The 19,691-nt window shown below is 42.1% G+C and overlaps 1 protein-coding gene across 8 annotated transcripts in view; it reads right to left on the reverse strand.

Annotated features, from left to right (window-relative positions):
- Hipk3 (homeodomain interacting protein kinase 3) overlaps nt 1-19,280 on the reverse strand; it is a 75,353-nt gene extending 56,073 nt beyond the window's left edge. For 3 of the 8 annotated variants that reach the window (XM_040745946.1, XM_040745943.1, XM_040745945.1), the window contains exon 1: nt 17,604-17,633. The gene's annotated coding sequence lies outside the window, so the exon portion shown is untranslated. Of the gene's footprint in view, nt 1-17,599; nt 17,634-18,057; nt 18,513-18,784 lie in introns of those variants that run through there. The other 5 variants (XM_013121418.3, XM_013121421.3, XM_013121425.3 and 2 more) reach the window with 5 other exon arrangements.
- Between the last annotated feature and the right edge of the window lie 411 nt (nt 19,281-19,691).

The raw sequence follows: 19,691 nt of genomic DNA on the forward strand, positions 1-19,691 counted from the left end.
TTCTAGGGCAGCTAGGGCTGTTACACAGAGAAACTGTCTCGGGAGCTGGAGGGATGGCTCAGAGGTTAAGAGCACTGGCTGTTCTTCCATAGGATCCAGGTTCAATTCTAAGCACCCACATTGCAGCTCACAACTGTCTGTAGCTCCAGTTCAGGGGATGTTACACCTTTATACCAACATACATACAATAAAATTAAATAAAGTATTTAAAAAAAAGAGAAACCCTGTATCAGAAAAAAAAACCCACACCTTGTGTGATAGCACATACATGTCAATTTTAACCTTGGTTATATAAAGATTCAAAGCCAGCCTGAGCTACAAAAGACCCTGTCTCAAAAAAAAGAGATATTTTTCAATACAATCAGGCCTACAATTTCAGGCACATAAGAGGCTGAGGCAAGAAGATCACAATGGGCAACTTAATGAAACACTATCTTAAAATTAAACACAGGCACACTGTGTGTGTGTGTGTGTGTGTGTGTGTGTGTGTGTATGCGTGTGTGTATGTGTGTGTATGTGTGTGTATGTGTGTGTGTATGTGTGTGTGTGTGTGTGTATGCACGCGCGCGTGCCAATCAATGGCTGGGCAGATAGCAAATGCTTGCAACCTGAGTTTGACTCCCAGAAGTCACGTTTTAAGAAGACAGACATGGTAGCACATGTTTGTAATCCCAGCACTGGGGAGGTGGAGAGAGGCAGATCCCTGGAGCTCACTGCCAAACTAGACAATCACTTAAATATAAATAAAAGCTGTCTCAAAAACAGCAGAAGCCAGTGAGATGCCTCAGCAAATAAAACACTTGCTATGCAAGCCAAGCTACCTGAGTTTAAACCCAGAATCCACCAAAAACAAAAAACAAAAAAGAAAAAACAGGCCGTGGTGATGCACTCCCAGCACTTGAGAGGCAGAGGCAGGTTGAGTTGGAAGTCAGCATGGTCTACAGAACTAACTCCAGGACAAACATGGATACATAGAGAAACCTGTCTCAAAAAACAAAACACAGAATCCACAAAAAGGTAGATGTTCAGGCACCATGGCATGCATATTCCCACACATCACATGCACTCACATGCACCCACATATGCACACACAAATAAAATCAAATAAAATCTTGAAAAAAAATTTAAGGTGACCAGGATATAAGGAATTACACCTTAGGTCATCATCTGACCTCCATATGCTTACCACACCCATCCATATGTCCACCCACACAAGAGCACGAACCCACAAAGGGCATGGGGTGAACCTAAGTGATGGAGAACTTACCTACCATGTGGAAGGCCTTAGGTTAAATCTCTAGTACCACAAAAAAAAAAAAAAAAAGTAAGACCACACAGACATAAACACAAAAAAATTTTAAAAACAACATAAATAACTAAAGCCAGACATAGTACATGGTTACATTAAACCTTTAATCCCAGAACTCAGAATACATTGAGTATGAGGCCAAGCTGGTCTACATAGTGAGTTCTAGGACAGTCAAGGTTACACGGAGAGATTCTGTCATTAAAAAAAAAAGTAAAGAAAACATGATCAGTAGTGGAAATGTCTAAAATACTAAGATAAATGAATGGCTAAAAAGGCCTTTCAAAAAAACGGATTGAAAATAGTTAGCTAGGTGTCATGAGCAGGCCTAGAAATCCAATGCGTGGAGGTGAAGGAGCACTGCTACGAGTTCAGGGCCAGCCTGGGATACATAAGGAAATACAGTCTCAAAGGGGGGCAAGGAGACATTTTTCTCCTAAGAAGATAGTTCAGAGCATTAGCATAGTACCCCATAGTAATCAAGGCTTAAAACATAATAAATTAAATATGATGCCCATACTTTATAACTACATTTTTAAAGCTAGTAATATAAACAGTTGTCTTGAGGGAAATTGTCTTAGGGATATTTTTTGCTCTACTGGAAAAAAGCTCAGGTAAGAAATGATTCATTCTTCACAGTGATATTATGATCCTGTTCCTTTTCTAAACTCACAAATCAGCTCTTTCAAATACATTAAAATAAGTAGATGTGGGTTCATTGATGCTTTTAGAAATGAACTTATTATCCCTAAAGGAAAAGAGGACACAACAGGAAATCAAACAGTCCATTAAAGCTGCCTAATGAGGTAAATGTCCTATAACCTTTAACCTGGTACCTTCCACACAGATGGGTAATGTTAGGTGAGAACAGGCAGGGTGTATGGCACATGGCAAGCAGATCTCTTAGTCTCAAATCAGCCTAGTCTACCCTGCCTCAAAATTAAAGCAAGACAGCAACAATAAAAACAGCCTGGCTACAGTACTATAATGTCTAAAATAAAGATTTTTAAAAGCCTTATTATTTGGGCTAAAGTTACAGCACTGCTGCACAACCTAATTTTCAATTCAACTTTTCAAGTGGTAAATAAAGCTAGCGCTCTAGGAGAGTTACATCACATTCATCACTATCAACGTCTTATCTACAACCACAATGGACATCAAATGTTTTAATACTAGTCTAATTCTATTACTACCTCACTTATCTGAAGCAAGAAAGTTTGGCCTAGTTCTCAGAGTTACACGTGTAGTTTTAAAAGTTTTATCATTTGAGAGCCAGCAAGATGGATGAGTGGGTGAAGGAACTAGCCACCAAGCCTGATAACCTGGGTTCAATTCCCAGGACCCACATAGAAACAGAGAACTAGATGTCCTCTGGCCTCCACAAGTATGCCCCCACCACACACACATAATAAATGTAACAAAAAAAATAGTATAAGGTGGGCATGATGGCTAATGCCTTTAGTCTCAGCACTCTAGAAACAGAAGAAGACAGACCTATGATTTGAGACAAGAAAGGTCTATATAGCAAGATCCAGGATAGCCTGTCTCAAAAACAAACAAAAAGAAAAATGTTCTAACGACAACAGTTTTAAGTTCCTAAACTTTCATTTATGACAATAAAACCTATAGAAACTGTTGCTACTTCTGACATCTGTTGTGCAATATTCCTTTACACAGTGTGAATATTTATATCACTATGATTGGTTTAATTAAGAAGTTGACTGGCCAATAGTTGAACAAAATAAAGTTAGGCAAGTGAACCAGACTAGGAGAATGCTGGGAGGAAGAAGGGCAGAGTCTAAGAGGTTTCTAGCAGAAGCAGAAAGAAGCAAGATGATTGTGCCATACTGAGAAAAGATACCATGCCACATGGCAAAGTATAGAAGAAATATGGGTTAACTTAAAATATAAGAGCTAGTTAGTAATAAGGCTGAGCTATTGACCGAGCATTTGTAATATTAAGCCTCTGAGTGATTTGGGAAATGGTTGTTGACACACAAAGAAACTCATTATATAGACAAAGAAATTGAAGTCTTGCTAATTTTGCTTTCATTTGTAAATTTATAATTGTGTACTATTTTTCAAATAATCAAGTTAGCTCTCCCCCACTCCACCCCACCCCTCAAAAAATGGTGTGGTGGCACCTGCCCATAATCTCAGCACTTCGGGAAATGCGACAGGAGAATCAAGAGTTCAGGAAGTCTAAGGCCAGGCTGGGATATAGGAGACTCAAATTTAAAATGAAAAGTTACTTGATACCCCATGCTATAAGTACTTTGTGTCTTCTACAGACAGAACTGGCCAGCTATTTCAGTTCAGTGTTGTTATCCCCTCACCCTACACCAGCCAAGAGAAAGAAAAACAAAACCAAACAAGGAAGTTAGCAAGTTAGAAAGAGCACGTTATGTTATTTTGGATTATTTTGGTTTTAGGTTGAGGGGGCAGAGGACACTGTCACCTCTGATTGGGTTTTGAGAGAGTCTCGCCATATAGGTGAGGATGGCTTGTAACTTGAAAAAGAAGGTCTTCATGAGGGGAGGAGAAACTATCTGTCTCTGGTTCATGATCCCTCAGTGTAATCCTCGAACCTGTGGCTTAGCCTGACTTTCATAACATTTGTCTTTCATTACACTTCACTCACATGCAGTCATCTCCAAATAAAGCACGGGATTTCCTACAACTGAACTGAAACAAATTTTACATATTCCCACCTTCCTACTCTAAGACGAAAGACCAAAAGCAATCTGAGTCTCTAACTATCTCAAAGCTTAAGTGTACCTAGTGCCCACACAGACTTATATTTTATCCCTTTCGCTTTAAAGTGCATGATACAATTTTAACAAATTAATCACCAACCTTTCAAAGGAAAACCAAACAGCTGGGTGTGGTGGTACACATTTATAAACCCCAGTACTCAACAGGTAAAAACAGGACAGAGTTAAGGTCATCCTTGGCTACCTAGCTAGTTCCATCCAGGCTAGCCTAGGCTATATGAAAAATCCTGTCTCAAAATCCAAAATAAAACATGTTTTACTTCATGAAAGTTTACACCTTTGCTATGTGTGGTTGAAAATGCCTTTAATAGGTAGATCTGAGCTTGAAGCCAGCCTAGTCTACAAAGTGAGTTCCAGGACAGCCAAGGGTAATACACAGAGAAATCCTGTCTCAAAAAAAAAAAATTATGACTTTTATTCATCCAATGATACTAGAAATAAATTAAGCCATCAACAGAAGATATTTACAATACACATTACTAACAAGATCTAGTCATACTGTGGTTGGCAAAACTCAACAGAAAATACGGGCAAATGATATATGATAGGTAAGTCACAAAAAGGAAATGCAAACCAAAACACATTTTTAAAAAATTCCAGGCACTAGAGAGATGGCTCAGCAGTTAAGAGCAGTGACTGGTCTTCCAGGACTCGGGTACAATTCCCAGCACTCACATGGCAGCTCATAGCTATCTATAACTCCAGTTTCTGGGGATCTGACACCCTCATACCAATGAACATTAAACAATTTTTAAAAATTGCAACCTTAGCTGGGCGTTGGTGGCACATGCCTTTAATCCCAGCACTCAGGAGGCAGAGGCAGGCGGATCTCTGTGAGTTCAAAGCCAGCCTGGTCTACAGAGAGAGTGCCAAGATAAGCTCCAAAGCCACACACAGAACCCTGTCTCAAAAAACAAAAACAAAAAGCAAAAAAAAAAAAAATCACAACCTCACTGATAAGGAAAATATAAAACCCACAGTCATATGCCATTATACAGCCATGAGACTGCCAAAAGGCAGCAGAACAGCACCCAAAGAGAACAAGAGTATTTGTAAATGCTGGTAAAAAGGGCAGTTGCTTTAGACAGCAAAGCCAAAGACAAGCACATTCCACAGAGCAGCAGTTCTCCAGGCGCATGCCCTACCTGGATAGATGCTCACAAAGCCCTCCAAGGAAGTAGATAGAATAATGCTCGATTCACTGCTGCATACAGTAATGAATTCTGAAATACTCTACTGCCATGACTGGGTACTACAGTTTACTCCTACAATACTAAGAATACAATACAAATGTGACTCTTAAGGTTCAGGGTCTTAGCTCAGTGCTTAGAATGCTTGCCTAGGTACCTAACACTGGAGAGAAAAAAAAATGTGACTTATAATACAACTACCATGTATGTATATAACACACACACACACACACACAAATCCATAATAGTTAAGATATAACTGTTTTTAAAATACACACCAATTATTTCAAGTGTTAAAAATGGGGAATGTTGAGCTGGGGGTGGTGGCTCACACCTTTAATCCCAGCACTTGGGAGGCAGAGGCAGGCAGATCTCTGATCTCAAGGCTAGCGTGGTCTATAGAGATAGTGCCAAGACAGCTAGGCTACACTGAGAAACTCTGTCTCTAAAAAACAAAAAGAAAAAAGGGGGAAGGGGGTTAGTATTCATGTTATACTAAAGAACAGAATGAACTAAAATGGATGGTAATGTTGCGAGTGGTGCATCATTTCATTTATTGTAAAGTATCATTTACTTTAACTAAGACAAAGCTCTAACATCCTTAGGATCCAAAGAAGCTGGGTGCAGGATACCAAAGATGCATAATTTCAGTAGATGTTCAAGTCCCTAATACAAAATGACACGGGACTAGAGAAATGGCTCAGCAGCTAAGAGCCTCTGCGGCTCTTGCTGAAGTTCCAGGCACCCACAACCATGGCTGCTCATAACCATCTATAACTCATTCCAGGGGACCTAATGCCCTCTTCAGGACTCCAGGGGCACTGCACACTTGTACACATATATACACTCAGACACACAAATTCATAAAGTATATAAATATTTGTTTGTAAATATTTTTAAAGTACCTTTAAAGGAGGAGGATGAAATATTATTTGAGAAATCTGTGAGACAGGAATTCTGTAATATTCTTATAACTTCTCCATATGTCTAGATTTTAACTGTAGCAATAGCAGAAGCAATTACTTCTGTTGAGACCATTCACTGTAACTGAATTGTGAAATACATAAAGTCCCAAACTCTCAGTCAAGTCCATGGTCAGCCTTTATTTTGCTTTTGCTTTCTGAGAGTCTTTACTGAGCAGCCCAGGCTGACTCAGACTCATAATCCACCAAGCAGCCTACTGAATGCTGGACTAAGTGTTACCATGCCTAGCATACCAGGTCATACTGGCCTATTCCGGATTAAAAATTGAAAATAAAGTAAAAAAGTATTCATAAGTAGTGAACATGAATCTATTTATTTAAAGGAAAAGGGCATTATCTTAAGGTTTATGTTTTGTTTTAGCTTTTGGTTTTTCAAAACAGGGTTTCTCTGTGCGGCCTTGGCTGTCCTGGAATTTGCTCTGTAGACAGGCTGGTCTCGAACTACCTGCTGGAATTAAAAGCATGCACCACCACACCTGGCTTCTGATCTTTCTTGAAGGCGTCTGTGTGAGGCCTAAGGAGAACTTGGAGAATGGAACTGCATAGCCTGTACTTTTCTGACAAAGCAGTGCCTAGTCAGTTGTGCCACAGTTAAGCTACTCTGTGCCTTCTTTGAAATAGAAAGTAAGCTGTTGATGTAAACAGAAGTTTCATCTTTCAATCATTGACCGTCACAATTTAAAATACCTGCATTACTTTGTGTGTTCTTTTGGCCACTATTTTATCCAGTGAATTACACTGAACCATTTCACACAAACATTTGCACATAACGAACCACACATGTAAAGCTTCATAAATGGAGTCTATTATCCGAGGTGCCTACAAAACATTTTATTTGAAAATACTGAAGTCTTGGGTATTTTCCAGCAGTATTGTGAAGAAGGCATCTAGAGAATGTGTTGACTATACACAATCTCCGTGTTAAATAACAAGCCTGGTCTGACTTAGCAAAACACTCAACTTTTGGAATGGAAAATGACCTGTTGGACATTTCAAAGGTGCTGGAAATCACCCTACCAATCCAAATCAGTCTAAAAGGGGGATTAATCTTACTAGAACAGGTAATTTCCTAGATTTTTCTAAATAACTGAAGATAAACATCAAAAGTAGAAATACTGATTAGCACCCAGAGGCAGGATAGCCCAGAGACCTAGGACAGACCCAAACACTGAAAGTCAATGAAAGGATTGCTAATGACATTCTGCTATACTCAGTGTTTGTGCCTAGCCCAGTAGTCATCAGAGAGGCTTCACCCAGAAACTGATGGAAACAAATACAAAGACATTCAGTCAAACACTAGGTGGACCTCAGGGAATCCTGTGTGGGAGGAATGACTGTTGGAGCCAGTGGGGTCAAGGACATCACAAAGAAACCCACAGAATTAACTAGCCTGAGCTCATAGAGACTGAACCAGGGAGCCTGCAAGGGACTGATATGTTACCACTGTGTAACTGGTCTTCTTGTGTGACTCCAAGCAGTGGGAGCAGAGGCTGTCTCTGACTCTGTTGCCTGCTTTTGGGCAACAACTGGATTGTCTTGTCCAGCCTCAATATGAGAGGAACTGTCTAGTCTCATTGCAACTTGATATACCATGGCTGGTTAATGTCTATGGAAGGCCTGCCCATTTCTGAAGACAAATGGAGAAGGAAGAATTGATGGGGGAAAGGAAGGGAAACTGCTGCTGGGATGTAAAAACAAACAAATACATGAAAAATGGAAATACTGATTGGCTGAAATTATGTTTACCTAGTGTTTTCTTGAAATACACTTAAAATTAAAAAAATCAAAATTTAGTTCATGAAGCTGTACATAATGAGACTCAGTACTTGGGAGGAAGAGACAGGTGTTTTTCTGTGAGTTTGAGGTTAGCCTGGTCTACTACATAGGGAGTTCCAGGGCAGCCAGAGCTACATAGTGAGACTCTGTCTCAAGGAAAGAAAAAAAAAATCAGTTCATAATGTCTCAGTTCAAAAGGCTGTTTTCATTAACATCTACCAGTTAACTGTTAGAAAAACATAAGTAGTTAAATAAGATCAATTTATGAACAACCCTTTTATAAGTACATATGTAATTTTTCTACTTCCTAGGTTTGTCCCCAAAAGAATTACCAAAAAACTTACTATTTAAGAAAAAAAAAAAAAGGACCAACAGCCTCCAAAACAATACAGAGAAACCCTGTGTCGTAAAAACCAAAAAAAAAAGAAAGAAAGAAAGAAAAAGAAAGAGAAAAAAAGGCTAGAGAAACACATGTCATATCAACCTCTGGCCTCTACTTGTGTGTGTAACATGCACATGAAGATTTTACTAAAAGATCATGGAAAGATATATATTTTCAATTACTATAAAATTATAAAACAATCAGGAAAAAAACTATTTTCTTAGTTATTTGAATGTCCATTTTTTCAATCAAAATACATGTAAAACCTGACACAGATTTAGTTCTTTTACAGGACATCCTTCATTCTGTTTACTAGAACATACTATACTAAACAGGTCTCATCATGACATTCTCATACATACCGTGCTCACACTCACATAACCCTTTCCCTCTCTTGTTCCCCTCACCCCTTCCCAACATGCCCGCTTCTTTGTCCTCTTTTGTGTATGTGACCAACTGAATCTCGTTAGGGTGCTTACAGGAGCACGTGTGAGCTTGTACACAGCAGAACCATCTTACTGGTGACCACAAAACTGTGAGCGTGTCTCTCCCTTCCCATTAACTGCAGAGAAATCTTTAGGGAGCAGTGGAGCCCCATGAGCCCCTTTCCTTCGCATGACAGGATGTTGACAGGCCCAATCCTGTACAGCACATGTGAAAGTAATTGCAACTGCTTTGAGTTCACCAGCCACAGGGCTGGAGAGATGGCTCAGCAGTTAAAAGTGCAGTTCCCAGCACCCACTTCCGACAGTTTCAAGCAGCTCCTAACTGCCTGATACGCCAGCCCCAAGGGATCTGTTGCCCTCTTCTGGCCCCCACACACTTGTGGCAGACATACACATGCACACGCAAACAAAAAGTCTTAATTAAAAATTTCATTTTAAAAAAAGGTGTACTCATCATCCCACACCCAGAAGTCAGTGTTCCACAACTGACCCCCACTGACCCCCACATGTGTCTGACTCTTCCTTTCTTTCCTCCTTTCAATGATCCCTGAGCCCACTCTCTGCTTGCATAACTTACTGGACTGCTCTCCCCATTTGTTAACATTATAATGAATCAATAGTCTTTCCTTAGTATAGACACCCAGAAAGGGGTACAACTGCACAAATGTTACTAAAACAACCACCAAACGCAAGCGTTTTCAGATTTAAATTTTTTATTTACTTGTTTTATTTCATGTGTACTGCTGTTGTGCCTGCATGTACGTCTGTGTGAGGGTGTCAGATCCCCTGGAACTGGAGTTACAGACAGTTGCAAGCTGCCATGTGGGTGCTGGGAATTGAACCAGGATCCTCTGGAAGAGCAGTCAGTACCCATCTCTCCAGCCCCCAGATTTAAAGTTTTAACAACCTGAGCTCAATCCCCAGGATTCAACGATTCTATGAAATTATCCTCTGACCTCCACCCGTAAGTCTTGATATGAATATCTGCCTCCCACCACCACACACATGAAGTACTTATAAATAATGAGCGCTTATATGTTTTTTATTTTGATTTTTTAAGGCGGGGCTCACCCTGTAGGCCCAGCTGGCCTGGAACTATGTAGATCAGGCTGACCTTGAACTCACCCAGCTCCACCTGCCTCTGCTTCCCACTGAGTTAAAGATTTGAGATACCATACCCAGCAGTAGAAATGATAATACCAAATGGAGAATATACTATCACCTTGAACAATTAAACGTAAAATATTTTACCAGCTTATAATAACAGCCAAAATCTATGATCCAGCTAAAAAAACAAAAAAATGCTAAAATTATTTTGGGTCTTAGAGTAATTATTTTCTAATTTTATATTTACAACTTATACTATCTCTACCAAAACTGACTAGAATTGACCCAAAAATATGTTTTCTTTCATTTTGTTTTAAGGGGCTGGAGAGATGGCTCAGCCGTTAAAGGCTAGGCTCACAACCAAAAACATTTTGTTTTAAGAATATAACGCCCCATACATACTCAGAGGTATATGGGCAGTACAAAGTAGACTTGATGGGAAAAAAAACAAAAATAAATAATAATAAAGAAACCCAAAGTCATGAAGTTGGTAGAAGCAGGAAAATGGGAGTAGATATAGAAGGACTTAAAGAAGGTACAGGGAATAAACATCATCAAATATCAAAGTACAAGGTATGGCCAGGCTTTATGGCACAGACCTTTAATACCCAGGTGTGAGGGGGGTGCAGAAGCAAAACTTTGAAACCACTATGATCTATACAGTAAGCTCTTCCAGGTCAGCCAGGATCAAATGGCGAGACACTGTCTCAACAGAGTATGAAATTCTCAAAGAATAAAAATAGACTTTTAGCTGAGAACTGGAGGCACATGCCTTTAATCCCAGCACTCAGGAGGCAGAGACAAGCGGATCTCTCTGAGTTCGAGGCTAGCCTGGTCTTCAAAGACAGTTCCAGGACAGCCTCCAAAATAACAGAGAAACCCTGTCTCGAAAAACCAAAACAAAACAAAAACAAACAAACAAAAAAAAAAAAAAAAAAACCACTTTTAAAAGGATGTAGCAAAGCTGGGCATAGTATAATATGCCTTTAATCCCAGCACTCTAGAGGCACAAGACAAGTGGATTTCTGTGAGCTGGAAGCCATCCTAGGCTACATGGTGAGTTCCAGGACAGCCAGAACTATATACCGACACCCTGTCTCAAAATGCCAAAAATAATAAAATAAAATATTTTTTTATTTTAATGCAGGGCTGGAGAGATGGCTTAGTGGTAAAGAGCACTGGCTACTCTTCCAGAGGACCTGATTCAATTCCCAGCATCCAAATGGCAGCTCACACCTGTCTGTAATTCTAGTTCCAGGGGACCTGACATTCATGGCAAAACACCAATGTCTCAAATAGAAGGGGGGGGTGTTGAAGCCATCCTATGATATAAAAGGAGCAGGGATGAATACAGCATCATGGCTTCTGGCTCTACAGCAGCATAACCTGTCATTTTCTTGCAATTTAATTGTTACACCTTATTTAATTTCAATTAATGATACATTTAAAGCTCTTAGAATTATTTTAAATTATACTTTGGAAGTAATGTCTCTTGAAAGCAATATCCAACTTTCAATGTTATCACTCTAACTTATTAACTATTTAAACTGCAGTATTACATATCTAAAGCCATGCAGTTCACCAAACTTACAAGACTCTGTCTGTCTTATTAAACAGCACATAATAGCGGTGGCAGCACAGGCCTTTAATCCCAGTGCTGCACTCAGGAGGCAGAGGCAGACAAATCTGAGTTCAAGGACCAGCCTGGTCTACAGAGGAATTCCAGGACAGCCAGAGATACAGAGATTAAGCATAAATAAATAAATATATAGATAGATTTTTTTTCAGGCCTTCAAGTATTTGCTTTCTAAACTGGAAAACATTTTGTAAGCAAGTAATTACCTGCACATATTCTAAAATATTTTGTCAAAATTTATGAACAAACCCACAAAGTATGGAGGTATTAAAGAATCTTAAGTTAGCTGGGTTTGGTAACCCATACATGTAATCAGCACTATGTGCTGAGGCAAGAAAAGCTAGCCTCAGTTATATAGTAAATTTTAGGATAGTCTGAACTACAGTTATATCCTGTCCAATAGAGAGGTGGAAAGAGAAAGAAAAACCATAAGTATTTTTAATATAGTTTTTTGTGTTTTCTATCAAACCTTCAGATAAATTTCTTGGTAATCAATATGTAATCAAACATAATTTATAACAGACTACATAAAAACAATAAAGCTTGAATGACATTCTACAGATGTTATTTTTTTTCATAGCTCAGTCTGGCTTTGAATTCACTATGAACCTGAGGACAGACGAAGTGGAACTTGTGACCCTCTGGCCTCTACCCCCACCCCTCCACTGGAGTGCTGTTGAAATCTCAGGTGGGGACCACTATATCCCAGTCTGATGTACTACTCAGCCTGGGCCTTATGATTCTAGGCAGCACTTTTCCAATGGAGATACATCCCCAGCCCTAATCTGATTAATGTAACACTCACATACATAAACAAATTTTTCAAACTAGAAAATGTTCCCCAGCAAAAAATTACTGGGAATACATGTGACTAACCATAGCAAGCCTTTACATTCAATATAACCAGAAACTACACTAAAGAATCAGTCTTTGGGGCTGGAGAGATGGCTCAGCAATTAAGAGTACTACTTGCCATTCTTGCAGAAGACCTGGGTGGTTACCAACACCCAAGTGGCAACTCACAAACTTTAGTTCCAACACCTTCTTCTGGACTCAGTAGACACCAGGCACACACATGGAGCACTTACATACATGCAGGCAAAAGATTTATATACATAAAACAATTTTTTTTCCTGAGGCAGAGTCTCAATTATGTAGTTCTAAATGTCCTTTAATCTCAGCTCTGAGGAAACAGAAGCAGGCAGATCTCTGTGAATTCTAGGCTAGCCTGGTCTACAAAGTGAGTTCTAGGAAGGTTCCAAAGCTATAGAGAAACCCTGTCTCAAAAAAAAAAAAAAACAAACAAAAAAAAATCAGTCTTTCAGTCTTTGACAACTTAAATCTTTGGACAAACAAAAAAGTTACAGCTCAAATGAGTAATACACTTCCTTTATTATTCTTCCCTATGGTAAATCTCCTGTTCTTAAAAGCATAATCCTTTTGGTTTTGCTTACTAAAGAGTGGGGGAAGGGAGGAGCATGAAGACCTGAGCTTGACTGTAGGACCTTGGGGTTGAAGGAGTATAAACTCTTTAAAGTCATTCACTGACAACCACACGTACTACACATACTACAGCAAACACATGCACATACATGTAGGCACATGCGAACACACACATACATACTCCATTTTTTTAAAGATAGGAGCAAAGAAATTACAAAGTAAAAGTGAATCTGGAAATCCAGCCATTTAAAAAAAAATGAGTCCAGATGGAGGCAGAGGCAGGTGGATCAATTTAAGTTTAAGGCTAGCCTGGTCTACTTAGTGAGCTCCAGACTAGACAGTGTTACAAAGACCCTGTCTCAAAAAAAAAAAGAGTGAAAGAGAAAACTGCTCAGCTAGGCATAGTGTTGAGGGAGAAAGAGAAGGAGCACAAGTTTGAGGTCAGCCTGGACTACAGGAATCTGTCTCAAAGGCCTGGAAGGTAAGTGGTAGGGGAGGAGGTTGATTGACTGAAAAGAGGTCAAGTGTGAAGGAGGTCAAGTATGCAAGCACTGGTTAATCCCTAGCACTGGTAATCCTGGCACCCAGGAGACAGAAGCAGGGGGATTAGAGTTCAAGTCCCGCCTGAGCTACAAGCAGTAAGAAAGACCCTGTTAAATAAAAAATAGGAGGCGGGCTGAAGAGGTGGTTCAGCAGCTAAGGCATTGGACAATCTTCCAGAAGACCCAGGTATAATTCCTAACAACCACATGGTGGCTCACAGCCATCCATAACTCCAGTCCCAGAGGATTTGATGCCCTATCCTGGCCTCTACCAGCACCAAGCACACAAGTGGTGCACAGACAAAACACCCATACACACAAAATAGTAAAACTTAAATACATAAAAACAAAATGGATGATTAAGCTCGGGGTATAACTCGGCTACATAGAGAGCATGCTGAATGTGAGCTCTTGGGCTCACCTCCACACCGACAGAAATAAATGCATGTCTGTCTGCCTTATGAAGTGGATTAAGTGACAGGTATCAGAAGCCGGGGTTTCATTTCCATCTGAAAACACAAGATTTATAGAATTTGATATGTGCCTTGACATTACTTTTTAAGAATCTTTTAAAACAAAATATAAATCCTGTAGAGTAGTTATTACTCTAATGTATTATGAATATTAAACTCCATGCTCTTTGTCCTTCTGATTTCAGAGAAGTCTTTATGTGAGACTTTGGGGCAGGGGAGTGAGACAGGGTTTCTCTGTGTAGCTTTGTAGACCAGGCTGGCCTTGAACTCACAGAGATCCACCTGCCTCTGCCTCCTGAGTGCTGGGATTAATGGCGTGTGCCACCACTGCCCGGCTTATTTTTGCTTTAATGTGAGGCTTTTTTTAAGGGATTAAACACCTTTAATCCCAGAAAGAATGAACTTTCATACTGTTTTATGTTTGTGTTGTTTTGTTATTGTTTGGGGTTTTTGTTTTTAAATCAGCCAGATCAGGTGGTATTACTTAGTCAATAGAAAAGCAGGAGTTCGGCCGGGCGTTGGTGGCGCACGCCTTTAATCCCAGCACTGGGGAGGCAGAGGCAGGCGGATCTCTGTGAGTTCGATACTAGCCTGGACTACCAAGCGAGTTCCAGGACAGCCTCCAAAAGCCACAGAGAAACCCTGTCTTGAAAAAACAAAAAAAAAGAAAAGCAGGAGTTCAAGCCGGGCATTGGTGGCGCACGCCTTTAATCCCAGCACTTGGGAGGCAGAGGCAGGTGGATCTCTGTGAGACCAGCCTGGTCTACAGAGTGAGTTCCAGGACAGCCTCCAAAACAATACAGAGAAACCCTGTCTCGAAAAAACAAAAAACAAAAAACAAAAAAAAAAAAAAAAGAAGAAAGAAAAGCAGGAGTTCACTGCCAGCCTAAGCTACAGAAGACACTAGTTCAAAACAACACAAAATGAAGATAAAGTAAACCTGCTAAGACAAAGTAACCCTAGCCATATCCTTATGGACATTATCAGCATACTCCTGGTTCTTTTCACTTCCTCATGAGTATCTCCTAGATCTCCAGCACCCATCCTCGTGTCCTTTGTTTAGTGACAACTATCAACTAAGAGGTCTAAGAAATTCAACACCTACTTAGACAAACACTTATATACAATGTATAGCATACACCCTTACTATGTCTAGTCTACCTCCATCTTACAGAATGACTAAGAGCCAAAGGAACAACTACAACAGAGCTGTATAGAAGCACGCTACTGATGGTGCTCCCCAAGCTACTCTTAATTAAACCAAGCCAACCAAAAGAAATTCACTGCTTCCTTAAGCTGGCCACACAATACTCTGTTAAAAATATAATAAAGGGTTGCCCCCACCTTTAATCCCAGCACTTGGGAGGCAGGAGGATCTGAGTTCCAGACCAGCCTGGTCTATTTAGTGAGTTCTAGGACAGTAAGTGGTACACAGAGAAACACTGTCTAGAAAAAACAAAAATAATAAAATAAATAACCTATGCTGGTTTAAAACTTCTGCTCCAAATACATATTCTTCAAGTTATACCCTTTTAAAGATACTAGGGAAGATTACTGCTTTTAAACAGATGAATCCAGAACCAGTGAGGGCATTTAGTATAATTCCTTTCATCTTATTTTTACATCACACTCAAATGTTGCTCCTGTCAAAAGTCTGCTGAGAAAGTTCTCTTTTCCCACAGAGAGAAATAATACTACATCCTAGTTAAAGTGGAGGAGGGGCAGTACTTTTAAATAAACACCAATAAGATTCCTCCTTCTAACAAAGCTCTTGTAGTCCCTCTTCAGAAGTAGCTTCCAACTTAAACATGCAACACTATGCCTGAACTCTGGACATTAAGAAATCAGGACAGCTGCAACCCACAAATTTTACAACAGGAATGTTTACTTTGGCAGCAACGATATAAGCATGTATCAAATTAGCCTGTGTGTTCTAATAACTACAAGGCACAACAATTTGTGGAAGGCTGTTTTTTAAAATAGAGAATTTCCAAGTTCTTGAACATCCTTAAAGCATGACATCTTTTCACATACAAGCTCAGGAGAAACGCAATGGAAACAATGTCTCTATGTCTCTGAATAGAAATCAACCAATAGGACAATTCTTATCTGCCTTATTTTATCATGCTGGATGAACTGCTACAATGAGAACTACTAGGAAGCTAACTCCTCCACCTCAAAGAAACAAACTTCAAAGTTAATGTTGTAAGTCATCGCAACATGGGCCCAATCATTCCATTATTTAAATATATGTGCATGAATTACATTTTATTAACAATTCCACATTGTGAGATTGACATTTTCTCCTTCCTCTTTTCCATATGCCTTCAGTGTTCATGCAGCAAATATTTAAAAACAAAAATTCAATCAAGAAGGTCGCTTGACAACTATTGCTTTTTGAAGCTGCAGGAAAGCAAGCCTTTAGCACTAGCATTAAACATCTATGTGTCAAGTGCTATACTTGCTACAGTAACCAACCTCTTTAATTTGCAACCCTGTTTTATGGTATCCTATGACAGATCATCCAAAAAATTAACAGTATAATCTTCAGCTTCTTCTCAAGCACGTTTACAAGAATTATCTCACAGAAACCATCTACTTTGATGAGACTCTAAAAACCCCATGCCCAGAAGCCAATGGCTGGTTTATAAACAAGATAATGACTAGTTCAATGGAAAAGGCATTACAACAAAATGCTAAGACTGTCTCACCATGTTATGATCTGCTTGCCTAATATGCATGTTTAGCTACTGTAGTCAGCAATGTCCAAATATAAATTTAAAACATTTAATGGCCAGTTCTGTTCTTGACTTCAAGCTCATCTTACCTGTTTAAAACATTGGTGCTCCCCCTGCCCCATCTATCCTCCAAAATACCTTTTCTCTTCGTAAAAGTGTTCCCTATGATAGAAAAGGAGGGCCTAAGAAATAAACTCTCCCCAAAATACAACGAAATACCCAACACTGAAAAAAAATCAGACATTCCTGTATATATCTACTGTAACAAATTAAAAATAATTAAAATAAGTCAAGAAAAAATAAACTTGACGCTGGCTAGGCACTAAATTTCACAAATGAGAGCCCCCTACACTTTATGAATACAACCATAAATATACCAAGAAATACCTTGTGATTTAAAAATAAAGAACTTGGGTTGTTTGGCTAAATTTCAGTTACTGGTAAGAAACATGAAGACAGAAGAATCAATACAAAAAAATTTTAAAGGTCAGTAATATTTGTTTACTTAAAATACTGAAGCTTAATCATGACCCGTCTAAACCTTATCGTTGCTCATTGTGTAAAATTAGCACTGCACTTGCAAGCCTAAGCAGAATCTAGACTTATCAAACATATGGTGATACTTGCCCAGTTTCTGAAATAATAAATGTGGGTGAAGCATTAAAACATTTTTCTTGATAAACAATAGCAAAAAATAACAGACCGAGAAATGTTTTCATAATCTAATCAGAAAAAAACTCTTTAAAATTTTTCAAGTACCCAGCAATTAAAATCTCGAAATTAAGTGAAATTGTTTGAAGTACCTACACTTCAGAGGCTGTAGCTTACAGCAGAAACCTAAAACAGAAAACAGAAAAATAAAAATCAGCAGATCTCTAAACAACTCGGAGGTACACAGAAACGAAGATTGGTTCTTCAGCTAACTTTTCCAGCCCAGTACCAGAGAAACACCAAAACAAAGTTAACGATAAAACCGTGGGTTTTCCTTGTAAACTGGGCCATAACCTGAAACCTGAAAAAACCCTGCCGCCGCCGCTGCTGCTGCTAATAGAAGCTCTCCTTATAAGCAGCGAACTGACAGGTGGAAAAATAAATTCCCTAGCAGGCCAGCCAGAGGTTGTGAAAACACGGTTCAAGGACCGAACATGTTGTGACTACTCTGTAACAGGTCCAAGGTAATTTACGCACACACCCTTCAGCGCAATCCCTGAAGCACAGATAAGAATGGGAAACAACAGGCTTCGCCCCGAGATCCACGTACCATTTTACAACAGCCGTCTCCCCCCAGACAGGAAAACAGACATTCTGGTCCCGAGTGCTTTCCGCTGAGTTCTCCCCCAGCGCGAAGGAAGAGGGCCGCCGCCGCCGCCGCCGTAACGAGAGAAGCCGGCAACAGCCCCGCCGCGCGGCCGCCACGCCTTCCTCCCGCCGCCGCTGGGGACGCGGAGCCGCGGATCACATTTCTCCTCCCCAACAATCACACGCACGCACGTCCCCGGAGCTGACACCCTCCAAACCCGCCGCCCTGCGACGCCGGTGACAGGGCCACCAAGCCTCCCGGGCGCAGCCACGGGGCTGGGCGCTCCGGCAGCGTGCGTGCACGTTGGTGTCCGCTCCCATCAATGAAAGGAAAGAGGTCTCCGTAGTGACGGCCTAGAGCCGCGGAGCCCAAACGGGGCCCCCGTGGGACCAAACAAAACTTCGGTTGCTGGGAAGAGCCGTTGCGCAACCTTGGCTAGGGGGAAGGCCCGGACCGCCCGGCGGGGCCAGGGCGGCTTCCCGGAGGCTGCGCCAAGCGCGCGCGAAAAGCACGCGCGCGGTCCCCGCGTCCGGCCGCCTCGGGCCTGGCGTGGCGCCGGCCTTCGGGAACCGCCCGGGGACGACACTCGGCAACCGGGCGGAAACAGCAGCGATGCTGCGAGGGTTCCCCCGGCCCCGAGGCCCGCGTCGCCGCCGCCAAGCTCCCCGCCCTCGCCCGGCTCCCTTACCTTCCTAGAGGCCCGCGCTCTCCCCGCTTCGGGCGGCCGCAGCCCTGAGCATGTCCGGGATGGGTTGCGGGGGCCGTGCGGGGACCCGGAGCCAAGCGCTTCAGCAGGCGGCGCCACCCAGCCGGGGCTCAGCCCCTCTCGGCGGCCGCTGCCATCTTGTCCTGGCGGCTGAGAGGAAACGGCGAAACACCCTCCCCCGACTGCTGCTGCTGCTGCTCTGGCTGCCGATCGCCGGGCCCGTTTCCCTCATCTTCCTTCCCGGGAACCTGGGGTGGGGACGGCTCGACTGGGGAGAGGGGCGGTGACAAGCCGGCGGGCCACCGGGGCCTACGGGCAGCGCGGGATGCAGGGCCCGCGGCGGCGAGGGCCCATCTCCCCAGCCCCGAGGTTGAGACAAGGACGAAGAGGGCCGCTGGCGAGGCCGCGACGCCGGGGGCCTGCGGCTCGGACTCCTCAGGGCGCCGCGCTGCCGGCAGTCGTCACCCGGGCAGTTGCCGCGGGCCGCCCGGATCTCGGGCCCCTCCTCCACGCCCGCCGGCCTCGGCCGCCGCCTCCGCAGCGCCACCGCCCGCTCGGCCGCGCTGCGCGCCCAGCCCGGGCGGCCCCGCTCGGCTAGGGCCCCGGCGCCTCCGCGAAGCCCCTCCCCGGGGTCCGCCCGCAGCCGCGCCCTTGACGCTCGCAGCCCGCCAGGCGGCCCGCGCGGATCCAACCCTGAGCTCTCACGCCATCCCTCCAGCAGGAATAGCTTCCGTCAGCCCTCCTCTGCAGTTCTGAGCCTGACTCCGGGCCCACTCTGCCAAAAATACACGTTTAGAGGACGATCCTAATGCCCAAAGAAGGGGTTCAGATGCGGAAGCAGGATTTTACAGGCCTTTCCAATTCGCCCCATCCTAATCCCCTTTCCATC

This window comes from Mesocricetus auratus, unplaced genomic scaffold (assembly GCF_017639785.1).
Source record: "Mesocricetus auratus isolate SY011 unplaced genomic scaffold, BCM_Maur_2.0 Super-Scaffold_100004, whole genome shotgun sequence".
Taxonomy (NCBI): Eukaryota; Metazoa; Chordata; class Mammalia; order Rodentia; family Cricetidae; genus Mesocricetus; species Mesocricetus auratus.